Below are 27,645 nucleotides of genomic sequence, written 5' to 3'. Positions count from 1 at the left end.
TGACTGTGGAGGCCAGGTCATCTGGCGCAGCACCCCATCACTTTCCTTCATGGTCAAATAGCCCTTACTTTCAAAGTTTTCCCAATTTTTCGGGTGACTGACTGACCTTCATTTCTTAAAGTAATGATGGCCAGTCGTTTTTCTTTACTTAGCTGCTTATTTCTTGCCATAATACAAATTCTAACAGTCTATTCAGTAGGACTATCAGCTGTGTATCCACCTGACTTCTCCTCAACGCAACTGATGGTCCCAACCCCATTTATAAGGCAAGAAATCCCACTTATTAAACCTGACAGGGCACATCTGTGAAGTGAAAACCATTTCAGGGCACTACCTCTTGAAGCTCATCAAGAGAATGCCAAGAGTGTGCAAAGCAGTAATCAAAGCAAAAGGTGGCTACTTTGAAGAACCTAGAATATGACATATTTTCAGTTGTTTCACACTTGTTTGTTATGTATATAATTCAACATGTGTTAATTCATAGTTTTGATGCCTTCAGTGTGAATCTACAATTTTTATAGTCATGAAAATAAAGAAAACTCTTTTGGTCTGTTCTGTATGTTCTAAAGCCCTTTTTAGTGTGTATTAGTGGGAAAAAAGGGCTTATTAGTAGTGTTGAGCGAACAGTTCGAGCATAGTTCGGGTCCGTACCGAATTTTGGGGTGTTCGTGACACGGACCCGAACCCGAACTTTTTCGTAAAAGTTCGGGTTCGGGTTCGTCGTTCGGCATGTATTTTGGCGCATTTTGAAAGGCTGCAAAGCAGCCAATCAACATGCATCATACTACTTGCCCTAAGATGCCATCGCAGCCATGCCTACTATTGGCAAGGCTGTGATTGGCCAAGTGCAGCATGTGACTCAGCCTCTTTATAAGCTTGTGCGCACGTCGGGACGTGCTCACTCCCGATGTGAATAGAACAGGGATAGACGCAGCTGATGCTAGGGCGAGAATAGGCAGGGATAATTGAATAACTGGAAGCAAATTTCTCTCCTCCACCTGTGATTCATCTGAACAACTGCAGCTGAGCTGCTTTTTTGATAGGGATTGGCTATTTTTAGAGTGGCCAGAGTGATTTTTCCATCCACATGTACCTGGGCTGACCGCCGGCCGCCATTTTGCGACTTGTAGTGCTGCAGCAGAAGCTGCCACAGTGTGCATTCCAAAGCTCCAAACAAGTCAGACATCTACACCTGGGATTCAGACCAATAGCGATTTAGCAGCACAGTCCAAGGCTATTTTTTTTAAAGGTTGTGCAGACCATTTTGTGGCACATGTTACTGGGCTGATAGGCGGCGGCCATCTTGGGACTAGTGCTGCAGCACAATCTCTCCCAACGTCCATTAATCACTTGTAATAGTGGTCTGTGCCATAGAAATCCTACATCAGGGACTTGGGTGTGCTTGTGTCACCCCTACTAATACCAGTCCACCTGTAATCCATACAGTGAAAAGCCATAAAGTATTCCAGTGAGGGAATTTTTTTTTTATTTAAAAAAGGCCAAGTTAGTTTATCTGGCGTTCAATATACTAGATACAGTTAGGCCTGCGTTTCATACATCTGGAATTAGCAAACTAATGTGCTGGGGTTGGGAAAACATATATGTACCCATACTAGAATCTGTCAAAGAAAGCGGTACTCACATATAACAGTCATTCCATCTGTAATCCATACAGTCAAAAGACTGAAAGTATTCCAGTGAGGGAATTTTTTTTATTTAAAAAAGGCCAAGTTAGTTTATCTGGCGTTCAATATACTAGATACAGTTAGGCCTGCATTTCATACATCTGGAATTAGCAAACTAATGTGCTGGGGTTGGGAAAACATATATGTACCCATACTAGAATCTGTCAAAGAAAGCGGTACTCACATATAACAGTCATTCCATCTGTAATCCATACAGTCAAAAGACTGAAAGTATTCCAGTGAGGGAATTTTTTTTTTATTTAAAAAAGGCCAAGTTAGTTTATCTGGCGTTCAATATACTAGATACAGTTAGGCCTGCGTTTCATACATCTGGAATTAGCAAACTAATGTGCTGGGGTTGGGAAAACATATATGTACCCATACTAGAATCTGTCAAAGAAAGCGGTACTCACATATAACAGTCATTCCATCTGTAATCCATACAGTCAAAAGACTGAAAGTATTCCAGTGAGGGGATTTTTTTTATTTAAAAAAGGCCAAGTTAGTTTATCTGGCGTTCAATATACTAGATACAGTTAGGCCTGCGTTTCATACATCTGGAATTAGCAAACTAATGTGCTGGGGTTGGGAGAACATATATGTACCCATACTAGAATCTGTCAAATAAAGCGGTACTCACATATAACAGTCATTCCATCTGTAATCCATACAGTCAAAAGACTGAAAGTATTCCAGTGAGGGGATTTTTTTTATTTAAAAAAGGCCAAGTTAGTTTATCTGGCGTTCAATATACTAGATACAGTTAGGCCTGCGTTTCATACATCTGGAATTAGCAAACTAATGTGCTGGGGTTGGGAAAACATATATGTACCCATACTAGAATCTGTCAAAGAAAGCGGTACTCACATATAACAGTCATTCCATCTGTAATCCATACAGTCAAAAGACTGAAAGTATTCCAGTGAGGGAATTTTTTTTATTTAAAAAAGGCCAAGTTAGTTTATCTGGCGTTTAATATACTAGATACAGTTAGGCCTGCGTTTCATACATCTGGAATTAGCAAACTAATGTGCTGGGGTTGGGAAAACATATATGTACCCATACTAGAATCTGTCAAAGAAAGCGGTACTCACATATAACAGTCATTCCATCTGTAATCCATACAGTCAAAAGACTGAAAGTATTCCAGTGAGGGAATTTTTTTTTTATTTAAAAAAGGCCAAGTTAGTTTATCTGGCGTTCAATATACTAGATACAGTTAGGCCTGCGTTTCATACATCTGGAATTAGCAAACTAATGTGCTGGGGTTGGGAAAACATATATGTACCCATACTAGAATCTGTCAAAGAAAGCGGTACTCACATATAACAGTCATTCCATCTGTAATCCATACAGTCAAAAGACTGAAAGTATTCCAGTGAGGGGATTTTTTTTATTTAAAAAAGGCCAAGTTAGTTTATCTGGCGTTCAATATACTAGATACAGTTAGGCCTGCGTTTCATACATCTGGAATTAGCAAACTAATGTGCTGGGGTTGGGAAAACATATATGTACCCATACTAGAATCTGTCAAAGAAAGCGGTACTCACATATAACAGTCATTCCATCTGTAATCCATACAGTCAAAAGACTGAAAGTATTCCAGTGAGGGAATTTTTTTTTTATTTAAAAAAGGCCAAGTTAGTTTATCTGGCGTTCAATATACTAGATACAGTTAGGCCTGCGTTTCATACATCTGGAATTAGCAAACTAATGTGCTGGGGTTGGGAAAACATATATGTACCCATACTAGAATCTGTCAAAGAAAGCGGTACTCACATATAACAGTCATTCCATCTGTAATCCATACAGTCAAAAGACTGAAAGTATTCCAGTGAGGGGATTTTTTTTATTTAAAAAAGGCCAAGTTAGTTTATCTGGCGTTCAATATACTAGATACAGTTAGGCCTGCGTTTCATACATCTGGAATTAGCAAACTAATGTGCTGGGGTTGGGAAAACATATATGTACCCATACTAGAATCTGTCAAAGAAAGCGGTACTCACATATAACAGTCATTCCATCTGCAATCCATACAGTCAAAAGACTGAAAGTATTCCAGTGAGGGGATTTTTTTTATTTAAAAAAGGCCAAGTTAGTTTATCTGGCGTTCAATATACTAGATACAGTTAGGCCTGCGTTTCATACATCTGGAATTAGCAAACTAATGTGCTGGGGTTGGGAAAACATATATGTACCCATACTAGAATCTGTCAAAGAAAGCGGTACTCACATATAACAGTCATTCCATCTGTAATCCATACAGTCAAAAGACTGAAAGTATTCCAGTGAGGGAATTTTTTTTATTTAAAAAAGGCCAAGTTAGTTTATCTGGCGTTCAATATACTAGATACAGTTAGGCCTGCGTTTCATACATCTGGAATTAGCAAACTAATGTGCTGGGGTTGGGAAAACATATATGTACCCATACTAGAATCTGTCAAAGAAAGCGGTACTCACATATAACAGTCATTCCATCTGTAATCCATACAGTCAAAAGACTGAAAGTATTCCAGTGAGGGAATTTTTTTTTTATTTAAAAAAGGCCAAGTTAGTTTATCTGGCGTTCAATATACTAGATACAGTTAGGCCTGCGTTTCATACATCTGGAATTAGCAAACTAATGTGCTGGGGTTGGGAAAACATATATGTACCCATACTAGAATCTGTCAAAGAAAGCGGTACTCACATATAACAGTCATTCCATCTGTAATCCATACAGTCAAAAGACTGAAAGTATTCCAGTGAGGGGATTTTTTTTATTTAAAAAAGGCCAAGTTAGTTTATCTGGCGTTCAATATACTAGATACAGTTAGGCCTGCGTTTCATACATCTGGAATTAGCAAACTAATGTGCTGGGGTTGGGAAAACATATATGTACCCATACTAGAATCTGTCAAAGAAAGCGGTACTCACATATAACAGTCATTCCATCTGTAATCCATACAGTCAAAAGACTGAAAGTATTCCAGTGAGGGAATTTTTTTTATTTAAAAAAGGCCAAGTTAGTTTATCTGGCGTTCAATATACTAGATACAGTTAGGCCTGCGTTTCATACATCTGGAATTAGCAAACTAATGTGCTGGGGTTGGGAAAACATATATGTACCCATACTAGAATCTGTCAAAGAAAGCGGTACTCACATATAACAGTCATTCCATCTGTAATCCATACAGTCAAAAGACAGAAAGTATTCCAGTGAGGGAATTTTTTTTTTATTTAAAAAAGGCCAAGTTAGTTTATCTGGCGTTCAATATACTAGATACAGTTAGGCCTGCGTTTCATACATCTGGAATTAGCAAACTAATGTGCTGGGGTTGGGAAAACATATATGTACCCATACTAGAATCTGTCAAAGAAAGCGGTACTCACATATAACAGTCATTCCATCTGTAATCCATACAGTCAAAAGACTGAAAGTATTCCAGTGAGGGGATTTTTTTTATTTAAAAAAGGCCAAGTTAGTTTATCTGGCGTTCAATATACTAGATACAGTTAGGCCTGCGTTTCATACATCTGGAATTAGCAAACTAATGTGCTGGGGTTGGGAAAACATATATGTACCCATACTAGAATCTGTCAAAGAAAGCGGTACTCACATATAACAGTCATTCCATCTGTAATCCATACAGTCAAAAGACTAAAAGTATTCCAGTGAGGGAATTTTTTTTTTATTTAAAAAAGGCCAAGTTAGTTTATCTGGCGTTCAATATACTAGATACAGTTAGGCCTGCGTTTCATACATCTGGAATTAGCAAACTAATGTGCTGGGGTTGGGAAAACATATATGTACCCATACTAGAATCTGTCAAAGAAAGCGGTACTCACATATAACAGTCATTCCATCTGTAATCCATACAGTCAAAAGACTGAAAGTATTCCAGTGAGGGAATTTTTTTTTTATTTAAAAAAGGCTAAGTTAGTTTATCTGGCGTTCAATATACTAGATACAGTTAGGCCTGCGTTTCATACATCTGGAATTAGCAAACTAATGTGCTGGGGTTGGGGAAAACATATATGTACCCATACTAGAATCTGTCAAAGAAAGCGGTACTCACATATAACAGTCATTTCATCTGTAATCCATACAGTCAAAAGACTGAAAGTATTCCAGTGAGGGGATTTTTTTTATTTAAAAAGGCCAAGTTAGTTTATCTGGCGTTCAATATACTAGATACAGTTAGGCCTGCGTTTCATACATCTGGAATTAGCAAACTAATGTGCTGGGGTTGGGAAAACATATATGTACCCATACTAGAATCTGTCAAGAAAGCGGTACTCACATATAACAGTCATTCCATCTGTAATCCATACAGTCAAAAGACTAAAAGTATTCCAGTGAGGGAATTTTTTTTTTATTTAAAAAAGGCCAAGTTAGTTTATCTGGCGTTCAATATACTAGATACAGTTAGGCCTGCGTTTCATACATCTGGAATTAGCAAACTAATGTGCTGGGGTTGGGAAAACATATATGTACCCATACTAGAATCTGTCAAAGAAAGCGGTACTCACATATAACAGTCATTCCATCTGTAATCCATACAGTCAAAAGACTGAAAGTATTCCAGTGAGGGAATTTTTTTTTTATTTAAAAAAGGCCAAGTTAGTTTATCTGGCGTTCAATATACTAGATACAGTTAGGCCTGCGTTTCATACATCTGGAATTAGCAAACTAATGTGCTGGGGTTGGGAAAACATATATGTACCCATACTAGAATCTGTCAAAGAAAGCGGTACTCACATATAACAGTCATTCCATCTGTAATCCATACAGTCAAAAGACTGAAAGTATTCCAGTGAGGGGATTTTTTTTATTTAAAAAAGGCCAAGTTAGTTTATCTGGCGTTCAATATACTAGATACAGTTAGGCCTGCGTTTCATACATCTGGAATTAGCAAACTAATGTGCTGGGGTTGGGAAAACATATATGTACCCATACTAGAATCTGTCAAAGAAAGCGGTACTCACATATAACAGTCATTCCATCTGTAATCCATACAGTCAAAAGACTGAAAGTATTCCAGTGAGGGGATTTTTTTTATTTAAAAAAGGCCAAGTTAGTTTATCTGGCGTTCAATATACTAGATACAGTTAGGCCTGCGTTTCATACATCTGGAATTAGCAAACTAATGTGCTGGGGTTGGGAAAACATATATGTACCCATACTAGAATCTGTCAAAGAAAGCGGGTACTCACATATAACATTCATTCCATCTGTAATCCATACAGTCAAAAAGACTGAAAGTATTCCAGTGAGGGGATTTTTTTTATTAAAAAAGGCCAAGTTAGTTTATCTGGCGTTCAATATACTAGATACAGTTAGGCCTGCGTTTCATACATCTGGAATTAGCAAACTAATGTGCTGGGGTTGGGAAAACATATATGTACCCATACTAGAATCTGTCAAAGAAAGCGGTACTCACATATAACAGTCATTCCATCTGTAATCCATACAGTCAAAAGACTGAAAGTATTCCAGTGAGGGGAATTTTTTTATTTAAAAAAGGCCAGTTAGTTTATCTGGCGTTCAATATACTAGATACAGTTAGGCTTGCGTTTCATACATCTGGAATTAGCAAACTAATGTGCTGGGGTTGGGAATACATATATGTACCCCTACTAGATTCTGTCAAGAAAGCGGGTACTCACATATAACAGTCATTCCATCTGTAATCCATACAGTCAAAAGACTGAAAGTATTCCAGTGAGGGAATTTTTTTTATTTAAAAAAGGCACAAGTTAGTTTATCTGGCGTTCAATATACTAGATGCAGTTAGGCCTGCGTTTTATCATCTGGAATTAGCAAACTAATGTGCTGGGGTTGGGAAAACATATATGTACCCATACTAGAATCTGTCAAAGAAAGCGGTACTCACATATAACAGTCATTCCATCTGTAATCCATACAGTCAAAAGACTGAAAGTATTCCAGTGAGGGGAATTTTTTTTATTTAAAAAAGGCCAAGTTAGTTTATCTGGCGTTCAATATACTAGATACAGTTAGGCCTGCGTTTCATACATCTGGAATTAGCAAACTAATGTGCTGGGGTTGGGAAAACATATATGTACCCATACTAGAATCTGTCAAAGAAAGCGGTACTCACATATAACAGTCATTCCATCTGTAATCCATACAGTCAAAAGACTGAAAGTATTCCAGTGAGGGGATTTTTTTTATTTAAAAAAGGCCAAGTTAGTTTATCTGGCGTTCAATATACTAGATACAGTTAGGCCTGCGTTTCATACATCTGGAATTAGCAAACTAATGTGCTGGGGTTGGGAAAACATATATGTACCCATACTAGAATCTGTCAAAGAAAGCGGTACTCACATATAACAGTCATTCCATCTGTAATCCATACAGTCAAAAGACTGAAAGTATTCCAGTGAGGGGATTTTTTTTATTTAAAAAAGGCCAAGTTAGTTTATCTGGCGTTCAATATACTAGATACAGTTAGGCCTGCGTTTCATACATCTGGAATTAGCAAACTAATGTGCTGGGGTTGGGAAAACATATATGTACCCATACTAGAATCTGTCAAAGAAAGCGGTACTCACATATAACAGTCATTCCATCTGTAATCCATACAGTCAAAAGACTGAAAGTATTCCAGTGAGGGGATTTTTTTTATTTAAAAAAGGCCAAGTTAGTTTATCTGGCGTTCAATATACTAGATACAGTTAGGCCTGCGTTTCATACATCTGGAATTAGCAAACTAATGTGCTGGGGTTGGGAAAACATATATGTACCCATACTAGTATCTGTCAAAGAAAGCGGTACTCACATATAACAGTCATTCCATCTGTAATCCAAACAGTCAAAAGACAGAAAGTATTCCAGTGAGGGAATTTTTTTTTTATTTAAAAAAGGCCAAGTTAGTTTATCTGGCGTTCAATATACTAGATACAGTTAGGCCTGCGTTTCATACATCTGGAATTAGCAAACTAATGTGCTGGGGTTGGGAAAACATATATGTACCCATACTAGAATCTGTCAAAGAAAGCGGTACTCACATATAACAGTCATTCCATCTGTAATCCATACAGTCAAAAGACTGAAAGTATTCCAGTGAGGGGATTTTTTTTATTTAAAAAAGGCCAAGTTAGTTTATCTGGCGTTCAATATACTAGATACAGTTAGGCCTGCGTTTCATACATCTGGAATTAGCAAACTAATGTGCTGGGGTTGGGAAAACATATATGTACCCATACTAGAATCTGTCAAAGAAAGCGGTACTCACATATAACAGTCATTCCATCTGTAATCCATACAGTCAAAAGACTGAAAGTATTCCAGTGAGGGGATTTTTTTTATTTAAAAAAGGCCAAGTTAGTTTATCTGGCGTTCAATATACTAGATACAGTTAGGCCTGCGTTTCATACATCTGGAATTAGCAAACTAATGTGCTGGGGTTGGGAAAACATATATGTACCCATACTAGAATCTGTCAAAGAAAGCGGTACTCACATATAACAGTCATTCCATCTGTAATCCATACAGTCAAAAGACTGAAAGTATTCCAGTGAGGGGATTTTTTTTATTTAAAAAAGGCCAAGTTAGTTTATCTGGCGTTCAATATACTAGATACAGTTAGGCCTGCGTTTCATACATCTGGAATTAGCAAACTAATGTGCTGGGGTTGGGAAAACATATATGTACCCATACTAGAATCTGTCAAAGAAAGCGGTACTCACATATAACAGTCATTCCATCTGTAATCCATACAGTCAAAAGACTGAAAGTATTCCAGTGAGGGAATTTTTTTTTTATTTAAAAAAGGCCAAGTTAGTTTATCTGGCGTTCAATATACTAGATACAGTTAGGCCTGCGTTTCATACATCTGGAATTAGCAAACTAATGTGCTGGGGTTGGGAAAACATATATGTACCCATACTAGAATCTGTCAAAGAAAGCGGTACTCACATATAACAGTCATTCCATCTGTAATCCATACAGTCAAAAGACTGAAAGTATTCCAGTGAGGGGATTTTTTTTATTTAAAAAAGGCCAAGTTAGTTTATCTGGCGTTCAATATACTAGATACAGTTAGGCCTGCGTTTCATACATCTGGAATTAGCAAACTAATGTGCTGGGGTTGGGAAAACATATATGTACCCATACTAGAATCTGTCAAAGAAAGCGGTACTCACATATAACAGTCATTCCATCTGTAATCCATACAGTCAAAAGACTGAAAGTATTCCAGTGAGGGGATTTTTTTTATTTAAAAAAGGCCAAGTTAGTTTATCTGGCGTTCAATATACTAGATACAGTTAGGCCTGCGTTTCATACATCTGGAATTAGCAAACTAATGTGCTGGGGTTGGGAAAACATATATGTACCCATACTAGAATCTGTCAAAGAAAGCGGTACTCACATATAACAGTCATTCCATCTGTAATCCATACAGTCAAAAGACTGAAAGTATTCCAGTGAGGGGATTTTTTTTATTTAAAAAAGGCCAAGTTAGTTTATCTGGCGTTCAATATACTAGATACAGTTAGGCCTGCGTTTCATACATCTGGAATTAGCAAACTAATGTGCTGGGGTTGGGAAAACATATATGTACCCATACTAGAATCTGTCAAAGAAAGCGGTACTCACATATAACAGTCATTCCATCTGTAATCCATACAGTCAAAAGACTGAAAGTATTCCAGTGAGGGGATTTTTTTTATTTAAAAAAGGCCAAGTTAGTTTATCTGGCGTTCAATATACTAGATACAGTTAGGCCTGCGTTTCATACATCTGGAATTAGCAAACTAATGTGCTGGGGTTGGGAAAACATATATGTACCCATACTAGAATCTGTCAAAGAAAGCGGTACTCACATATAACAGTCATTCCATCTGTAATCCATACAGTCAAAAGACTGAAAGTATTCCAGTGAGGGAATTTTTTTTATTTAAAAAAGGCCAAGTTAGTTTATCTGGCGTTCAATATACTAGATGCAGTTAGGCCTGCGTTTCATACATCTGGAATTAGCAAACTAATGTGCTGGGGTTGGGAAAACATATATGTACCCATACTAGAATCTGTCAAAGAAAGCGGTACTCACATATAACAGTCATTCCATCTGTAATCCATACAGTCAAAAGACTGAAAGTATTCCAGTGAGGGAATTTTTTTTATTTAAAAAAGGCCAAGTTAGTTTATCTGGCGTTCAATATACTAGATACAGTTAGGCCTGCGTTTCGTACATCTGGAATTAGCAAACTAATGTGCTGGGGTTGGGAAAACATATATGTACCCATACTAGAATCTGTCAAAGAAAGCGGTACTCACATATAACAGTCATTCCATCTGTAATCCATACAGTCAAAAGACTGAAAGTATTCCAGTGAGGGGATTTTTTTTATTTAAAAAAGGCCAAGTTAGTTTATCTGGCGTTCAATATACTAGATACAGTTAGGCCTGCGTTTCATACATCTGGAATTAGCAAACTAATGTGCTGGGGTTGGGAAAACATATATGTACCCATACTAGAATCTGTCAAAGAAAGCGGTACTCACATATAACAGTCATTCCATCTGTAATCCATACAGTCAAAAGACTGAAAGTATTCCAGTGAGGGGATTTTTTTTATTTAAAAAAGGCCAAGTTAGTTTATCTGGCGTTCAATATACTAGATACAGTTAGGCCTGCGTTTCATACATCTGGAATTAGCAAACTAATGTGCTGGGGTTGGGAAAACATATATGTACCCATACTAGAATCTGTCAAAAAAAGCGGTACTCACATATAACAGTCATTCCATCTGTAATCCATACAGTCAAAAGACTGAAAGTATTCCAGTGAGGGGATTTTGCTTATAAAAAATAATATATTTCATTGTGGTGCGAGTTGAATCGCAACAGTGAAGAAAAATACTATTAAGGGACGAGGACGCGGTCGTGGTGGTGTCCGTGGAGCCTCTGTTGCTGGTAGAGGACGTGGCCGTTCGGCCCCAGGCGCACACAGTAGGGAACGAACTCCCTCAACTAGCCGGCAGAATGTACCGCAATATCTCGTGGGGCCCAATGCCGCTCTTAGGATGGTAAGGCCTGAGCAGGTACAGGCATTAATCGATTGGGTGGCCGACAGTGCTTCCAGCACGTTCACCACATGGTCTTCCACCCAGTCTTATGCGGAAAGCGCACAGGTGGCACCTGAAAACCAAGCCCATCAGTCTGTCACATCACCCCCAAGAATATCAGGGAAACGGTCTGAGCCACAAGTTATGCAGCAGTCTCTTCTTCTGTTTGAAGACTCTGCTTCCAGGGTTTCCCAGGGGCGTCCACCTAGCCCTTCCCCAGTGGAGGAAGACATACCATGCACTGACGCACAACCACTTATGTCTCCAGATGAAGAGGACATGGGAATACCACCACAGCAGAGTCACCGACTCTCTGATGATGACGAAACACAGGTGCCCACTGCCGCGTCTTTTTGCAGTGTGCAGACTGAACAGGAGGAGGTCAGGGAGGGAGACTGGGTGGAAGACGATGCAGAGGACGATGAGGTCTTAGACCCCACATGGACTGAAGGTCGTGGCGATGACTTTCACAGTTCAGAGGAAGAGGTAGTGGTGAGACCGAGACAACAGCGAAGCCAAAGAGGGAGTAGGGGACCAAAGCAGACGAGCCGCCGCCCCCAGAGTTCGCCTGCTACTGGACATCGCCAACAGGGACCCAGCCCCACAAAGGCAGCTTCAAAGAGTTCCCTGGCATGGCACTTCTTTAAACAATGTCCTACCGACAAGACCCGAGTGACTTGCACGCTCTGCCATCAGAGCCTGAGGCGAGGCATTAACGTTCTGAACCTCAGCACAACCTGCATGACCAGGCATCTACATGCAAAGCATGAACTGCAGTGGGGTACACACCTTAAAAACCAGGCACTCGCTGAGGCTCCCCCTGCTCCCTCTACCGCTGCTGCCTCGGCTTCCGCCTCGAGAGGAATGTTGCCACCTGCCGAGCAGCAAACAGAGGATGTGCCACCGACACCACCACCACCGCCACCGTCAACTAGCGTCTCCACTATATCACACAGCAGCGTTCAGCTCTCAATATCTCAAACCTTAGAGAGGAAGCGCAAATTCCCCCCGAATCACCCTCGAGCCCTTGGCCTGAACGCCAGCATTTCTAAACTGCTGGCCTTTGAAATGCTGTCATTCCGGCTGGTGGACACAGACAGCTTCAAACAGCTGATGGCCATGGCTGTCCCGCAGTATGTGGTTCCCAGCCGCCACTACTTCTCCAAGACAGCCGTGCCTTCCCTGCACATGCAAGTGTCCGATAAAATCAAGTGTGCACTGCGCAACGCCATTTGTGGCAAGGTCCACCTAACCACAGATACGTGGACCAGTAAGCACGGCCAGGGACGCTATATCTCACTAACTGCACACTGGATGAATGTAGTGGCGGCTGGGCCCCCGGCGGACAGTTCCTTGGCGCACGTCCTTCCGCCCCCTAGGATCGCAGGGCATCATTCTCTGCCTCCTGTAGCCTCCTCCTCCTACTCGGCTTCCTCCTCCACTGCTTCCACCAGCTCATCCGGTCAGCCACACACCTTCACCACCAACTTCAGCACAGCCCGGGGTAAACGTCAGCAGGCCATTCTGAAACTCATATGTTTGGGGGACAGGCCCCACAGCGCAAAGGAGTTGTGGCGGGGTATTGAACAACAGACCGACGAGTGGTTTCTGCCGGTGGGCCTCAAGCCAGGCCTGGTGGTATGCGATAATGGGCGAAATCTCGTGGCAGCTCTGGGACTAGCCGGTTTGACGCACATCCCTTGCCTGGCGCATGTGCTGAACTTGGTGGTGCAGAGGTTCATTCACCACTACCCCAACATGTCAGAGCTGCTGCATAAAGTGCGGGCCGTCTGTGCGCGCTTCCGCCGTTCACATCCTGCCGCTGCTCGCCTGTCTGCGCTACAGCGGAACTTCGGCCTTCCCGCTCACCGCCTCATATGCGACGTGCCCACCTGGTGGAACTCCACCTTGCACATGCTGGAGAGACTGTGCGAGCAGCAGCAGGCCATAGTGGAGTTTCAGCTGCAGCACGCTCGCGTCAGTCGTACTGCCGAACAGCACCACTTCACCACCAATGATTGGGCCTCCATGCGAGACCTGTGTGCCCTGCTGCGCTGTTTCGAGTACTCCACCAACATGGCCAGTGGCGATGACACTGTTATCAGCGTTACAATACCACTTCTATGTCTCCTTGAGAAAACACTTAGGGCAATGATGTTAGAGGAGGTGGCCCAGGTGGAGGAGGAGGAGGAGGATGAGGGCTCGTTTCTAACACTTTCGGGCCAGTCTGTTCGAAGTGGCTCAGAGGGAGGTTTGTTTAAGCAGCAGAGGACAGGTTCACAAGTCGCCAGCCAAGGCACTGTACTGGAGGACGAGGAGGATGAGGAGGAGGAGGTGGAGGGGGACGAGGATGACGCAAGTTCACAGCGGGGTGGCAGCCCAGGCCCATCACTGGTGCGTGGCTGGGGGGATACGGTGGACGATGACGATACGCCTCCCACAGAGGACAGCTTGTCCTTACCCATGGGTAGCCTGGCCCACATGAGCGAATATATGCTCCAATGCCTGCGCAACGACAGCAGAGTTGCCCACGTTTTAACGTGTGCAGACTACTGGGTGGCCACCCTGCTGGATCCCCGGTATAAAGACAATGTGCCCACTTTAATTCCTGAACTGGAGCGCGACCGTAAGATGCGCAAGTACAAGCGCACGCTGATAGAGGCGCTCTTGAGAGCATTCCCACATGTCACAGGGGAACAGGTGGAAGGTGAAGGCAGAGGAGTGGCAAGAGGTCGCCAACGCAGCTGTGTCACAGCCAGCTCATCTGAGGGCAGGGTTAGCATGGCAGAAATGTGGAAAAGTTTTGTCTCCACGCCACAGCTATCTGCACCGACACCTGATACGGAACGTGTTAGCAGGAGGCAGCATTTCACTAACATGGTTGAACAGTATGTCTGCACACCCCTCCACATCCTGACGGATGGTTCGGCCCCATTCAACTACTGGGTTTCGAAATTGTCCACGTGGCCAGAGTTAGCATGTTATGCCTTGGAGGTGCTTTCCTGCCCGGCGGCCAGCGTTTTATCTGAACGCGTATTCAGCACGGCAGGGGGCGTCATTACTGACAAGCGCAGCCGCCTGTCCACAGCCAACGTGGACAAGCTGACCTTCATAAAGATGAACCAGGCATGGATCCCACAGGACCTGTCCCTCCCTTGTGCAGAGTAGTCCTTATTAACTGCCTAAAACATGTCTTGTTGTGCTACGGGCCACTTCTTTATTTGATACAAATTTTATGAAACCCACAGTTGAATGAAACTCTTCTCTGTCTGGGCGCCGGGGCCTAACCAGATGAAAGTGGCCGGTTAAACTAACGGGTGACATGAAGCCATAACCTCTGCCATGCTACCTCTGTCTTCTGTCTGGGTGCTGAGGCCTACTGTAAGTCAAATAAAGCGGTCTTCTGCTGTGCTGGGGGATATGAAGCTAATCTCTGACCTCTCTCCTCTGTCTGGGTCCAAAGGCCTAAATCACTGAAAGAGGCCTTCCCCTGTGGTGTGTGATATGATGCCAGAATATGTGCTGTGGGGCCTCTCTCCTCTTCCTGGGTGCAGGGGTCAAATAAACTAAATTGTGGCCTACTCCTGTGGTGGTTGATATGATGCCTGATTCTCTGATGTGGAACCTCTCTCCTCTGTTTGGGTGAAGGGGTCAAAGTAACTAAATGGTGGCTTCTCCTGTGGTGGCTGATATGATGCCAGAATATGTGCTGTGGTGCCTCTCTCCTCTTCCTGGGTGCAGGGGTCAAAGTAACTAAATGGTGGCTTCTCCTGTGGTGGCTGATATGATGCCAGAATATGTGCTGTGGGGCCTCTCTCCTCTTACTGGGTGCAGGGGTCAAAGTAACTCAATGGTGGCTTCTCCTGTGGTGGCTGATATGATGCCAGAATATGTGCTGTGGTGCCTCTCTCCTCTGTCTGGGTCCAAAGGCCTAAATCACTGAAAGAGGCCTTCTCCTGTGGTGTGTGATATGATGCCTGAATATGTGCTGTGGTGCCTCTCTCCTCTTCCTGGGTGCGGGGGTCAAAGTAACTCAATGGTGGCTTCTCCTGTGGTGGCTGATATGATGCCAGAATATGTGCTGTGGTGCCTCTCTCCTCTTCCTGGGTGCGGGGGTCAAAGTAACTCAATGGTGGCTTCTCCTGTGGTGGCTGATATGATGCCAGAATATGTGCTGTGGGGCCTCTCTCCTCTTCCTGGGTGCAGGGGTCAAAGTAACTCAATGGTGGCTTCTCCTGTGGTGGTTAGTATGATGCCAGAATATGTGCTGTGGGGCCTCTCTCCTCTTCCTGGGTGCAGGGGTCAAAGTAACTCAATGGTGGCTTCTCCTGTGGTGGCTGATATGATGCCAGAATATGTGCTGTGGTGCCTCTCTCCTCTTCCTGGGTGCGGGGGTCAAAGTAACTCAATGGTGGCTTCTCCTGTGGTGGCTGATATGATGCCAGAATATGTGCTGTGGGGCCTCTCTCCTCTTCCTGGGTGCAGGGGTCAAAGTAACTCAATGGTGGCTTCTCCTGTGGTGGTTAGTATGATGCCAGAATATGTGCTGTGGGGCCTCTCTCCTCTTCCTGGGTGCAGGGGTCAAAGTAACTCAATGGTGGCTTCTCCTGTGCTGATTGATATAAAGCTGATGGTTGTGCCATCTGACATGGTTGCCAGGGTCTGATTCAATGGGGGCCTACTCCTGTGGTGGGTGATCTAAATGCCTGATTCTCTGCTGTGAAACCTCTCTCCTCCGTCTGGGTGTAGGGGTCAAAGTCTTTCAAAGTCGCCTTCTCCTGTGCTGATTGATATGAAGCTGATGGTTGTGCCATCTGACATGGTTGCCGGGGTCCCATTAAATTGTGGCCTACTCCTGTGGTGGTTGATATGATGCCTGATTCTCTGATGTGGAACCTCTCTCCTCTGTTTGGGTGAAGGGGTCAAAGTAACTAAATGGTGGCTTCTCCTGTGGTGGCTGATATGATGCCAGAATATGTGCTGTGGGGCCTCTCTCCTCTTCCTGGGTGCAGGGGTCAAAGTAACTCAATGGTGGCTTCTCCTGTGGTGGCTGATATGATGCCAGAATATATGCTGTGGTGCCTCTCTCCTCTTCCTGGGTGCGGGGGTCAAAGTAACTCAATGGTGGCTTCTCCTGTGGTGGCTGATATGATGCCAGAATATGTGCTGTGGTGCCTCTCTCCTCTTCCTGGGTGTGGGGGTCAAAGTAACTCAATGGTGGCTTCTCCTGTGGTGGCTGATATGTTGCCAGAATATGTGCTGTGGTGCCTCTCTCCTCTTCCTGGGTGCAGGGGTCAAAGTAACTAAATGGTGGCTTCTCCTGTGGTGGTTGATATGATGCCTGATTCTCTGCTGTGAAACCTCTCTCCTCCATCTGGGTGTAGGGGTCAAAGTCTTTCAAAGTCGCCTTCTCCTGTGCTGATTGATATAAAGCTGATGGTTGTGCCATTTGACATGGTTGCCAGGGTCTGATTCAATGGGGGCCTACTCCTGTGGTGGGTGATCTAAATGCCTGATTCTCTGCTGTGAAACCTCTCTCCTCCGTCTGGGTGTAGGGGTCAAAGTCTTTCAAAGTCGCCTTCTCCTGTGCTGATTGATATGAAGCTGATGGTTGTGCCATCTGACATGGTTGCCGGGGTCCCATTAAATTGGGGCCTACTCCTGTGGTGGGTGATCTAAATGCCTGATTCTCTGCTTTGAAACCTCTCTCCTCCGTCCGGGTGTAGGGGTCAAAGTCTGTCAAAGTCGCCTTCTCCTGTGCTGATTGATATAAAGCTTATGCTTGTGCCATCTGACATGGTTGCCGGGGTCTGATTCAATGGTGGCCTACTCCTGTGGTGGGTGATCTAAATGCCTGATTCTCTGCTGTGTAACCTCTCTCCTCCGTCTGGGTGTAGGGGTCAAAGTAACTAAATGGTGGCCTACTCCTGTGGTGGGTGATATGATGCCTGGTTCTCTGCTGTGGGACCTCTCTCCTTTGTCTGGGTGCTGTGGTCAAAATAATAGTAAGTGACCTTCTCCATTGGTGGGTGACTTGAAGCCTGATTCTGTGCTATGGGACCTCACTCCAATTAATATTGTTTAATTTTTATTTATTTTATGTTAACTCATCATTTCCCTATCTACATTTGTTTGCAGGGGATTTAACTACATTTTGCTGCCTTTTGCAGCCCTCTAGCCCTTTCCGGGTGTGTTTTACAGCCTTTTTAGTGCCCAAAAGTTCGGGTCCCCATTGACTTCTATGGGGTTCGGGTTCGGGATGAAGTTCGGGTCGAGTTCGGATCCCGAACCCGAACATTTTTCGAAAGTTCGGCCGAACTCGTCGAACCCGAACATCCAGGTGTTCGCTCAACTCTACTTATTAGCCGTTGTGTGGTGAAATGAGAAAATTACAGACTTTTTTGGGGTGTTTTAATTCAATTTTTATTTATTTATCTGATCTAACAGTATGTCAGACAGAGAAGTGCCAGGCCCAGTGGCAGAGGCCTAAATGTTTTTGGCGCAGGCACAGGTCACAGCAGAGTTAGGGGGCGTGGCAGGAGGAGTCGCAGCGAGAGGCCTGAGCTTCCGGTGTCATCTAGCGGTCGTGTCTTGACCAGCAACCCAGCAGTTCTTGAATGGTTGACTTGGTAATCTCTGTTTTGGATTCACTCCTGTTTTTTTGGCATTAGCTATACTGATGGATTACTGACCAAATGCTGACCGAGTGAAGGTGGATGCTCAACAGACATGATCAGTTTTTCGGGGGTTATTATTCTGATGGATAAGAGGAAGGGCAAAATAATCAGTGACGTCAACACAAACTTACTGCTGACACCCTCTCCACTCTGTCGGGGGGCTCTACTTGTATAAGCTTTTAATAGAACAGGTTCTGTAGACATCTATATGGAATCAGCTGATGACGGTGTAAAAGGAGTGCGCTTCTTCTTGACTCTAACATTGACCTGCAAGGCTAAGTTTACACTTGAGTTATTTAGTCAGTTTTGGCCTCGTAACTGCCCAAATAAGTGAAGCGTGCAGTGATTCTAAGACCGATGCCTGTCATCTGCATGTCATACTGACTCACTGTATTATTTCACTACCACTGCAGACTCCCTATGAGTGTTACTGCAACGCTCAGTGTTCTACACCACTATAAAGGCTCTCTGCAGCCAGGAAATACCCGTTTTATAATGTGATTCGCAGCGAATAAATTCAGATCAAAGCAACTTTTTTCAAAAAGTTTGGCGAACTCTGGATAGGCCATCAGTAACTGATCGTGCAGGGGTGACACACAGGACCCCTTCCAATCAGCTGGTAGTAGCTCCATGGCCTATACCCTGCTTTTCCCAGGCCAAGTGATGACATGTTCATGGCCTAAGAGCAGCTCAGCCCATTGAAGTGAATGGGGCAGAGCGTGATACCAAGCACAGATGCTATACTATATATGGTGCCGTGCTTGGTAAGCTGCGAGAAGACAGCAACGTTCACAGGATGGCTGATCAGTGAGGGTCCTGGGTGTCGGACGCCTACCGATCAGATACTGATGACCTATCCAGAGAATTGGTCATCAGTAAAAGAAATCTCGGAAAACCCTTTTAAGCTAGCAAAATAAAAATCCTGGACAACCTGTTCAAGGTCCAAAATAAACAGATCATTCAGAGGTTAAAACTCAATCTTACCAATACATTTTGTATTGTCATTTGGATTTGGAGAGTAACCATCTTCACAAGAACAGGAATATCCACCAAAAGTGTTGTCGCAGGATTGTTGGCAGATATTCTGTTTACATTCATCGATATCTGTAATACACATACAGGAGGAATTTAGTTAAAATGAATAAAATACCATTTACTTAGTAAATCCTTTCTATAATCACTGTAAAGTGAAGATGGGCTTAGATAGATACATGATAGTTAGCGGATAGCAGAAGTGGATATTATCACAGTGTTCAACTGATACTATGGAAGCACAAAAAAGGTCATAAACTCACCAATACACATTCTGTCTGATTGCGCAGGATCCGGAGTAAAGCCATTTTGGCACTGACACGCAGAGGATGTAGTTCCAGGCTTAAAATAACATTGACCATGTTCACAAGGAAGGTTGCAATAGACAATTGCTATTTGAAGAAAATGCCAATTAGACAAGCAGAGATTTTTAGTTGAGGTCAAGCTAATATCAATTAGATTTTTGAAACTTGTAAATGCAAATTTATTGTGTATTTTCTAGCAAAGCAAGCTTCCTAGTAACTTCCTAGTAACTGATACAAATTATCTGCAAGACATTATACCAGCACAATATTTAGGGTTCATGGCAAAGTAAATATATATTGGTGTGCAATTTTGTGAATTTTGTACACATGAAAATTAACTCCATGTAAAATGTAAATGTACACATGTAAATGAACTATTTCCAGAGTACTGTCTGCAAAATGACACTTTTATAAGCTTTTCATCTGTTTGTTAATCATGGACACGTGATGTCCGTATTGTCCATGGATAACACATGTATCTATTTTAGTGTGGACCACGCATGCCCACAGAAGTCTTTGTGTTTGTGCAATGACAGACAGAACACAAAGATGCCATCCGTCTGAACTTCCTGAACTCAAACCTTTCCCGATTCAAAGCTGGGCTGCAAGTTGGTATAAAATGTGAGCTGTATGTATTTGTAAGCATGGAAATGAAGCTTTGTATCCAAATAATACTTTTGCTAAATAAGATGAGAGCAAACGCAAATCTGGGCTACAAAACGATCAAGGAATTTGTGTTCACAATAAGGGATCATTCACACGAACATTTTATTGCGTTCCGTATAAGGGCCTTTTTTTGCGTTCCGTATACGGTCCGTATATGGAACCATTCATTTCAATGGTTCGGCAAAAAAAACGGAATGTACTCTGTATGCATTCCGTTTCCATATTTCCATTTTTCCGTTGCGTTCAAAGATAGAACATGTCCTATTATTGCCTGCAAATCACATTCCGTGGCTCCATTCAAGTCAATGGGTCCGCAAAAAAAACACAACACATGCGGAATGTACTCCGTATGTCTTCCATATCCGTTCCGTTTTTGCGGAACCATCTATTGAACATTTTATGCCCAGCCCAATTTTTTCTATGTTATTACTGTATACTGTATATGCCATCTGGAAAAACAGAACGGAAAAAACGGAACGGAACCGGAAACACTACTGAAACAAAAAATGGAAAAAGGGAACTGTTAAAAACGGCCCACAAAAAACTGAAAAAGCCATACGGTCGTGTGAACGAGCCCTAAGGGCTTGGATGTGTGAATAAACCCTCATAGGTATGTTGAGCTGTTCTATAATATACTGTATTTCTTTCTGTATCAGTGGTAACCAACCTGTGGCTCTCCAGCTGTGATAAACCTACAACTGCCTGACAGACATAGGATTCAAGGTGTAACTGAAGTCTTTTAGTATACTATGTATGACTATGTCATTTATAAATGACTTCTGAACTTAAAATAAAGACTTTCACTTCCAGTTAAAGGGGTTATCCCACTTAGCAGTTTCATACTTACCTGCTGCCACCGCGCGTTCACTTCCTGGATTCTGGCTGGGGGCGGGCTTCATCTTGATTGAAGTCTTCTCCCGGCCGGGCCGCGCGCTGGACTGAACGCACACGCTGCCGCGCATGCGCAATGTGACTTATTTCTGGCCAGTATAGTACAGAGCCGGCGTGCGCGTTCGCAGCTCTGTACTATTCTGGCCGGGAAGAAGTCACCGTCGCGCATGTGCGGCAGCGTGCGCGTTCAGGACAGCGAGTGGCCCGGCCGGGAGAAAAGAAGAAGTCTTCTGGGCAAGCGCGACCATCGGGATTTTGCGGAAGAGCGGTGGTCGTAACCAGGGGAGACCGAGTCACAACAATAAGGTAAGTGGGGATGAATTTTCTCCTAATCGGTGGGAATTTGTTAATAAAGTATATTTACAAAAATGATCACTGTCAAATCATTAACAGATTTAATAGTGATCATTATGATGGGATAACCCCTTTAACACAATTTGTGAATTATTGGCACTGTAGCTAAAAAGTAAAAAAATAATACTTACTTGTTGTAGTTATGATCGCGGTTGTAGAGTTGGCCAATGCAGATGTAGATGTTGAGGGTCCAAACGTTGTTGTAATACCTGTGTATTTTCCTGCTGTTGATATCACTGGTCCAAAAGATGCTGTCATAGGTGTATAAGAAGTTACAGTCGTATTCAAAATGCCTGCGGTTGTTAATATGGTTGTGTATCCAGTGGTTACACTAGGCATGGTAGGTGGTGGTGATGAAACAATTGTTGACTTCAATATACTCATATTCAGAGAAGTTGTAGGCTCTATGATTGCTGTGGTGATGACGGTGCTTGGTTTGGTTGTACTGATAATATGTGTGGTTGTAGGGCTGGTGGACTGTTGTGTTGTAATAGATTCAGGTGCAGTCTGTGTTGTCATGGTTGCTGATGGTTTGATAGCACTGGTGGATTGTGCAATTACAGGTGGTAAAGTCTCTGATGAAGCACTAGGGCTACTTTGTTCTTCTGTGATTGAGTCTGATGTATTGATTATAAAAGTTGTAGATTCCTGTTTATTTGTAGAAATGCCATGCATAGTAGTTTTGGTTGTCAAAACAGTAGTTGTCCCTAAGTTGGTTGCAGATTCAGGTTTCTTAGTGGTCATGATTTCAGGAGTCAATATAATTTGAGAAGCACTGGTGTTTGTATCATGGCTGGTTGTTATCCCATTAGTTGTCCTTTGTTCACTGGTGGATATGTCAGGTGAGTTACTGGTGATATCAGATGTATTTTTTTCTGTGGAGGTGCTTATTGGAGATGTTGTGCTGGTATTAACATTACTTGTAGAACTTGCTTTAGTTAATTGTTGAGGTTCACTAATGAAATGTGTGCTTACTGTTATTCCTCCATTAGAACTAGTTGTGGGCAGTTCAGGCATTTCAGAAGTAGAACTTCTAAATGATGTTTTTTCCTGTAGAGTTGTGCTCATTTCAGGTGCAGTGCTTGTGTCCTGTGAATAGGTGGTCCCTTCTGTGGTTCGTTCTCCTGGTACATTACTAGTAAAACCTAGTGTAGATATTTCCCCGGTTGTACTTACTTCTTGTACCATGCCAGTTGTTGTCTGGGTTGTTGGTCTTACTCCTGATGTGCTTAATTTATCCTCAGTAGTACTAATGGTATAAGTTCCCAGTGTTTCAGCTGTAGCTGTGGGTTCAAGTGGTGTCTCTGTACTTGATTCCTCTGTTTTGGTGGTGAAGTTAATGGTAGATCTGCTGTCAACTGTGGTGAAATCAGGTGCTTTACTTGTGATGGTATTTTCCAATGTACTAGTAGTAGACATGACATTGGGTGTGCTTTTACTAGTTACTTCTACTTTAGATGTTGTGACTGATATTGTTATCTCAGGTGTAGATGTTGCTCTGTGTGTGCTTCTTTCAACACTAGTAGTAACATCCAATGTAGTAGTACCAGAACTTGTGCTTTGAGGTGGCAAGCCGGTACTTATCTCAGTTGTTGTGTCTCCAACTGTGGTTAGTTCAGATTCATTGTTTGTGACAATATGAGAAGTAGGTATTCCTCTACTTGTGATTGGTTCACTGATACTCACATCTTCTGCAGATCTTGCACTACTGGTACTTAGTCCGCTGCTAGCTACTGTTGACGTGTCAAGAACACTACTAGTACTTGTCCCAGAAATTAATGAGGTTTTAGTTGTTCTTGATTCAGACACAATAGTGGTACCTTTTTCAAATGTTGGAATGTCTCCAGTAGTCTTGAGTTCAGGTCCACTGCTTGTAACTACTTCGGCAGTGCTAGCAGTGATCTCCACTGTGGTTCTATCTTCTGCTGTACTCGTTCTTGGTGCCTTACTTGTGTTTATATTAGCTGTTGACATGTCTGCAGATGTAATTGACACTGGAGCACTACTGGGGCTTACAGAAGCTGTTGATATACCTCCAGCTGTACTGACTTCTTGATCATTACTAGTATTTACATTAACTGTCATAAAGCTTTCAGTTGGGCTCACTTTTGAAGCAGCTATGGTACTTATATCTGATGTTATATTGTTATCAGCAGTATTTATCAGAGAGTTACTAGTGCTTTTGTCAGCCGTTGATAGGCCTAAAGATGTTCTTCCTTCTGCAGTATTAGTGATACTTTTGTCAAGAGTTGAAAGTATTCCAGCTGTGCCGAGATCTGGAGGGTTACTAGTATTTATTACATCTATTGAAATGCCTTCACCTGTGCTTACTTCAGTAAAGCTTGTGGTACTGGTATCAGCTGTAACTAGGTCTGCACCTGTAGTCACCTCAGGAGTACTACTGATACTTGTATAAGCTGTTGATTTGACTTCAAATGTACTCAGTTCTAAAACAGCACTGGTACTTATAACTACAGTTGACATACTTTCAGTACTCACAACTGGTGTACTGAAATCAGCTGTAGATAAACTTTCAGTTGTAAATGTTGAAATTATTTCAGCTGTACTCACATTTGGATCATTACTTGTACTGATATCAGCTGTAGATAACATTTCAGTTGTATTCACTTCTGTAACCTTTCTAGTACTGATATCAGTGGTAGATATACTTTCAGTTGTACTGACTTCTGGAACACTACTTGTACTGGCATAAGCTATAGATGTAATTTCAGTTGTACTCACTTCTGGAACATTACTTGTATGAACATTAGTTGTACTCATTTCTGGAACAATACTAGTACTGATAACTGCTGTAGATAAACTCTCAGATGTACTCACTTCTGGAACATTACTAGTATTGATATCAGCGGTAGATATACTTTCAGATGTACTCACATCTGGAACTCTACTAGTACTGGCATCAGCTGTAGGTGTAATTTCAGTTGTACTCACTTCTGGAACATTACTTGTACTGACATCAGCTGAAGATACTGTTTCAGTTGTACTCAATTCTGGAACATTACTGGTACTGATAAATGCTGTAGATATACTCTCAGTTCTACTCACTTGGGGAACATTACTTGTACTGATATCAGCGGTAGATACACTCTCAGTTGTACTCACATCTGGAGCATTACTACTTATACTAGCATCAGCTGTAGATAAACTTTCAGTTGTACTCACTTCTGGAACAATACTGGTACTGATATCAGATGTAGGTATACTTTCAGTTGAACTCAGTTCTGGAATGCTACTTGTACTGGCATACGCTGTAGATGTAATTTCAGTTGTACTCACTTCTGAAACATTACTTGTACTGATATCAGCGGTAGATATACTTTGTGTTGTATTCACTTTTTGAACATTACTACTTGTACTGACATCAGCTGTAGATACACTTTCAGATGTACTCACTTCTGGAACATTACTAGTATTGATATCAGCGGTAGATATAATTTCATTTGTACTCACATCTGGACCGCTTCTCGTAGTGGCATCAGCTGTAGGTGTAATTTCAGTTGAACTCACTTCTGGAACAATACTGGTACGGATATCAGATGTTGGTATACTTTCAGTTGAACTCACTTCTGGAATGCTACTTGTACTGGCATACGCTGTAGATGTAATTTCATTTGTACTCACTTCTGGAACATTACTTGTACTGATATCAGCAGTAGATATATTTTCTGTTGTACTCACTCCATGAACATTACTACTTGTACTAACAACAGTTGTAGATATACTTTCAGTTGAACTCACTTCTTGAACATTACTAGTATTGATATCAGCGGTAAATATACTTTCAGATGTACTCACATCTGGAACTCTACTTGTACTTGCATCAGCTGTAGGTGTAATTTCAGTTGAACTCACTTCTGGAACATTACTTGTACTGACATCAGCTGTAGATACTGTTTCAGTTGTACTCAATTCTGGAACATTACTGGTACTGATAAATGCTGTAGATATACTCTCAGTTGTACTCACTTGGGGAACATTACTTGTACTGATATCAGCGGTAGATACACTCTCAGTTGTACTCACATCTGGAGCATTACTACTTATACTAGCATCAGCTGTAGATAAACTTTCAGTTGTACTCACTTCTGGAACAATACTGGTACTGATATCAGATGTAGGTATACTTTCAGTTGAACTCACTTCTGGAATGCTACTTGTACTGGCATACACTGTAGATGTAATTTCAGTTGTACTCACTTCTGGAACATTACTTGTACTGATATCAGCGGTAGATATACTTTGTGTTGTATTTACTTTTTGAACATTACTACTTGTACTAAAATCAGTTGTAGATATACTTTTAGTTGTACTCACTTCTTGAACATTACTACTTGTACTGACATCAGCTGTAGATACACTTTCAGATGTACTCACTTCTGGAACATTACTAGTATTGATATCAGCGGTAGATATAATTTCATTTGTACTCACATCTGGACCGCTTCTCGTAGTGGCATCAGCTGTAGGTGTAATTTCAGTTGAACTCACTTCTGGAACAATACTGGTACGGATATCAGATGTTGGTATACTTTCAGTTGAACTCACTTCTGGAATGCTACTTGTACTGGCATATGCTGTAGATGTAATTTCATTTGTACTCACTTCTGGAGCATTACTTGTACTGATATCAGCGGTAGATATATTTTCTGTTGTACTCAATCCATGAATATTACTACTTGTACTAACAACAGTTGTAGATATACTTTCAGTTGAACTCACTTCTTGAACATTACTACTTGTACCAATATCAGTTGTAGATATACGTTCAGTTGTACTCACTTCTTGAACATTACTACTTGTACTGGCATCAGCTGTAGGGTTAATTTCAGTTGAACTCACTTCTGGAAAATTATTTGTACTGACATCAGCTGTAGATACTGTTTTAGTTGTACTCAATTCTGGAACATTACTGGTACTGATAAATGCTGTAGATATACTCTCAGTTGTACTCACTTGGGGAACATTACTTGTACTGATATCAGCGGTAGATACACTCTCAGTTGTACTCACATCTGGAGCATTACTACTTATACTAGCATCAGCTGTAGAGAAACTTTCAGTTGTACTCACTTCTGGAACAATACTGGTACTGATATCAGATGTAGGTATACTTTCAATTGAACTCAGTTCTGGAATGCTACTTGTACTGGCATACGCTGTAGATGTAATTTCAGTTGTACTCACTTCTGAAACATTACTTGTACTGATATCAGCGGTAGATATACTTTGTGTTGTACTCACTTCTTGAACATTACTACTTGTACTGACATCAGCTGTAGATACACTTTCAGATGTACTCACTTCTGGAACATTACTAGTATTGATATCAGCGGTAGATATAATTTCATTTGTACTCACATCTGGACCGCTTCTCGTAGTGGCATCAGCTGTAGGTGTAATTTCAGTTGAACTCACTTCTGGAACAATACTGGTACGGATATCAGATGTTGGTATACTTTCAGTTGAACTCACTTCTGGAATGCTACTTGTACTGGCATACGCTGTAGATGTAATTTCATTTGTACTCACTTCTGGAGCATTACTTGTACTGATATCAGCGGTAGATATATTTTCTGTTGTACTCACTCCATGAATATTACTACTTGTACTAACAACAGTTGTAGATATACTTTCAGTTGAACTCACTTCTTGAACATTACTACTTGTACCAATATCAGTTGTAGATATACGTTCAGTTGTACTCACTTCTTGAACATTACTACTTGTACTGGCATCAGCTGTAGGGTTAATTTCAGTTGAACTCACTTCTGGAAAATTATTTGTACTGACATCAGCTGTAGATACTGTTTTAGTTGTACTCAATTCTGGAACATTACTGGTACTGATAAATGCTGTAGATATACTCTCAGTTGTACTCACTTGGGGAACATTACTTGTACTGATATCAGCGGTAGATACACTCTCAGTTGTACTCACA

Source organism: Bufo bufo, chromosome 4 (assembly GCF_905171765.1).
Source record: "Bufo bufo chromosome 4, aBufBuf1.1, whole genome shotgun sequence".
NCBI lineage: Eukaryota > Metazoa > Chordata > Amphibia > Anura > Bufonidae > Bufo > Bufo bufo.
Note: the sequence above shows the minus strand (reverse complement) of the source record.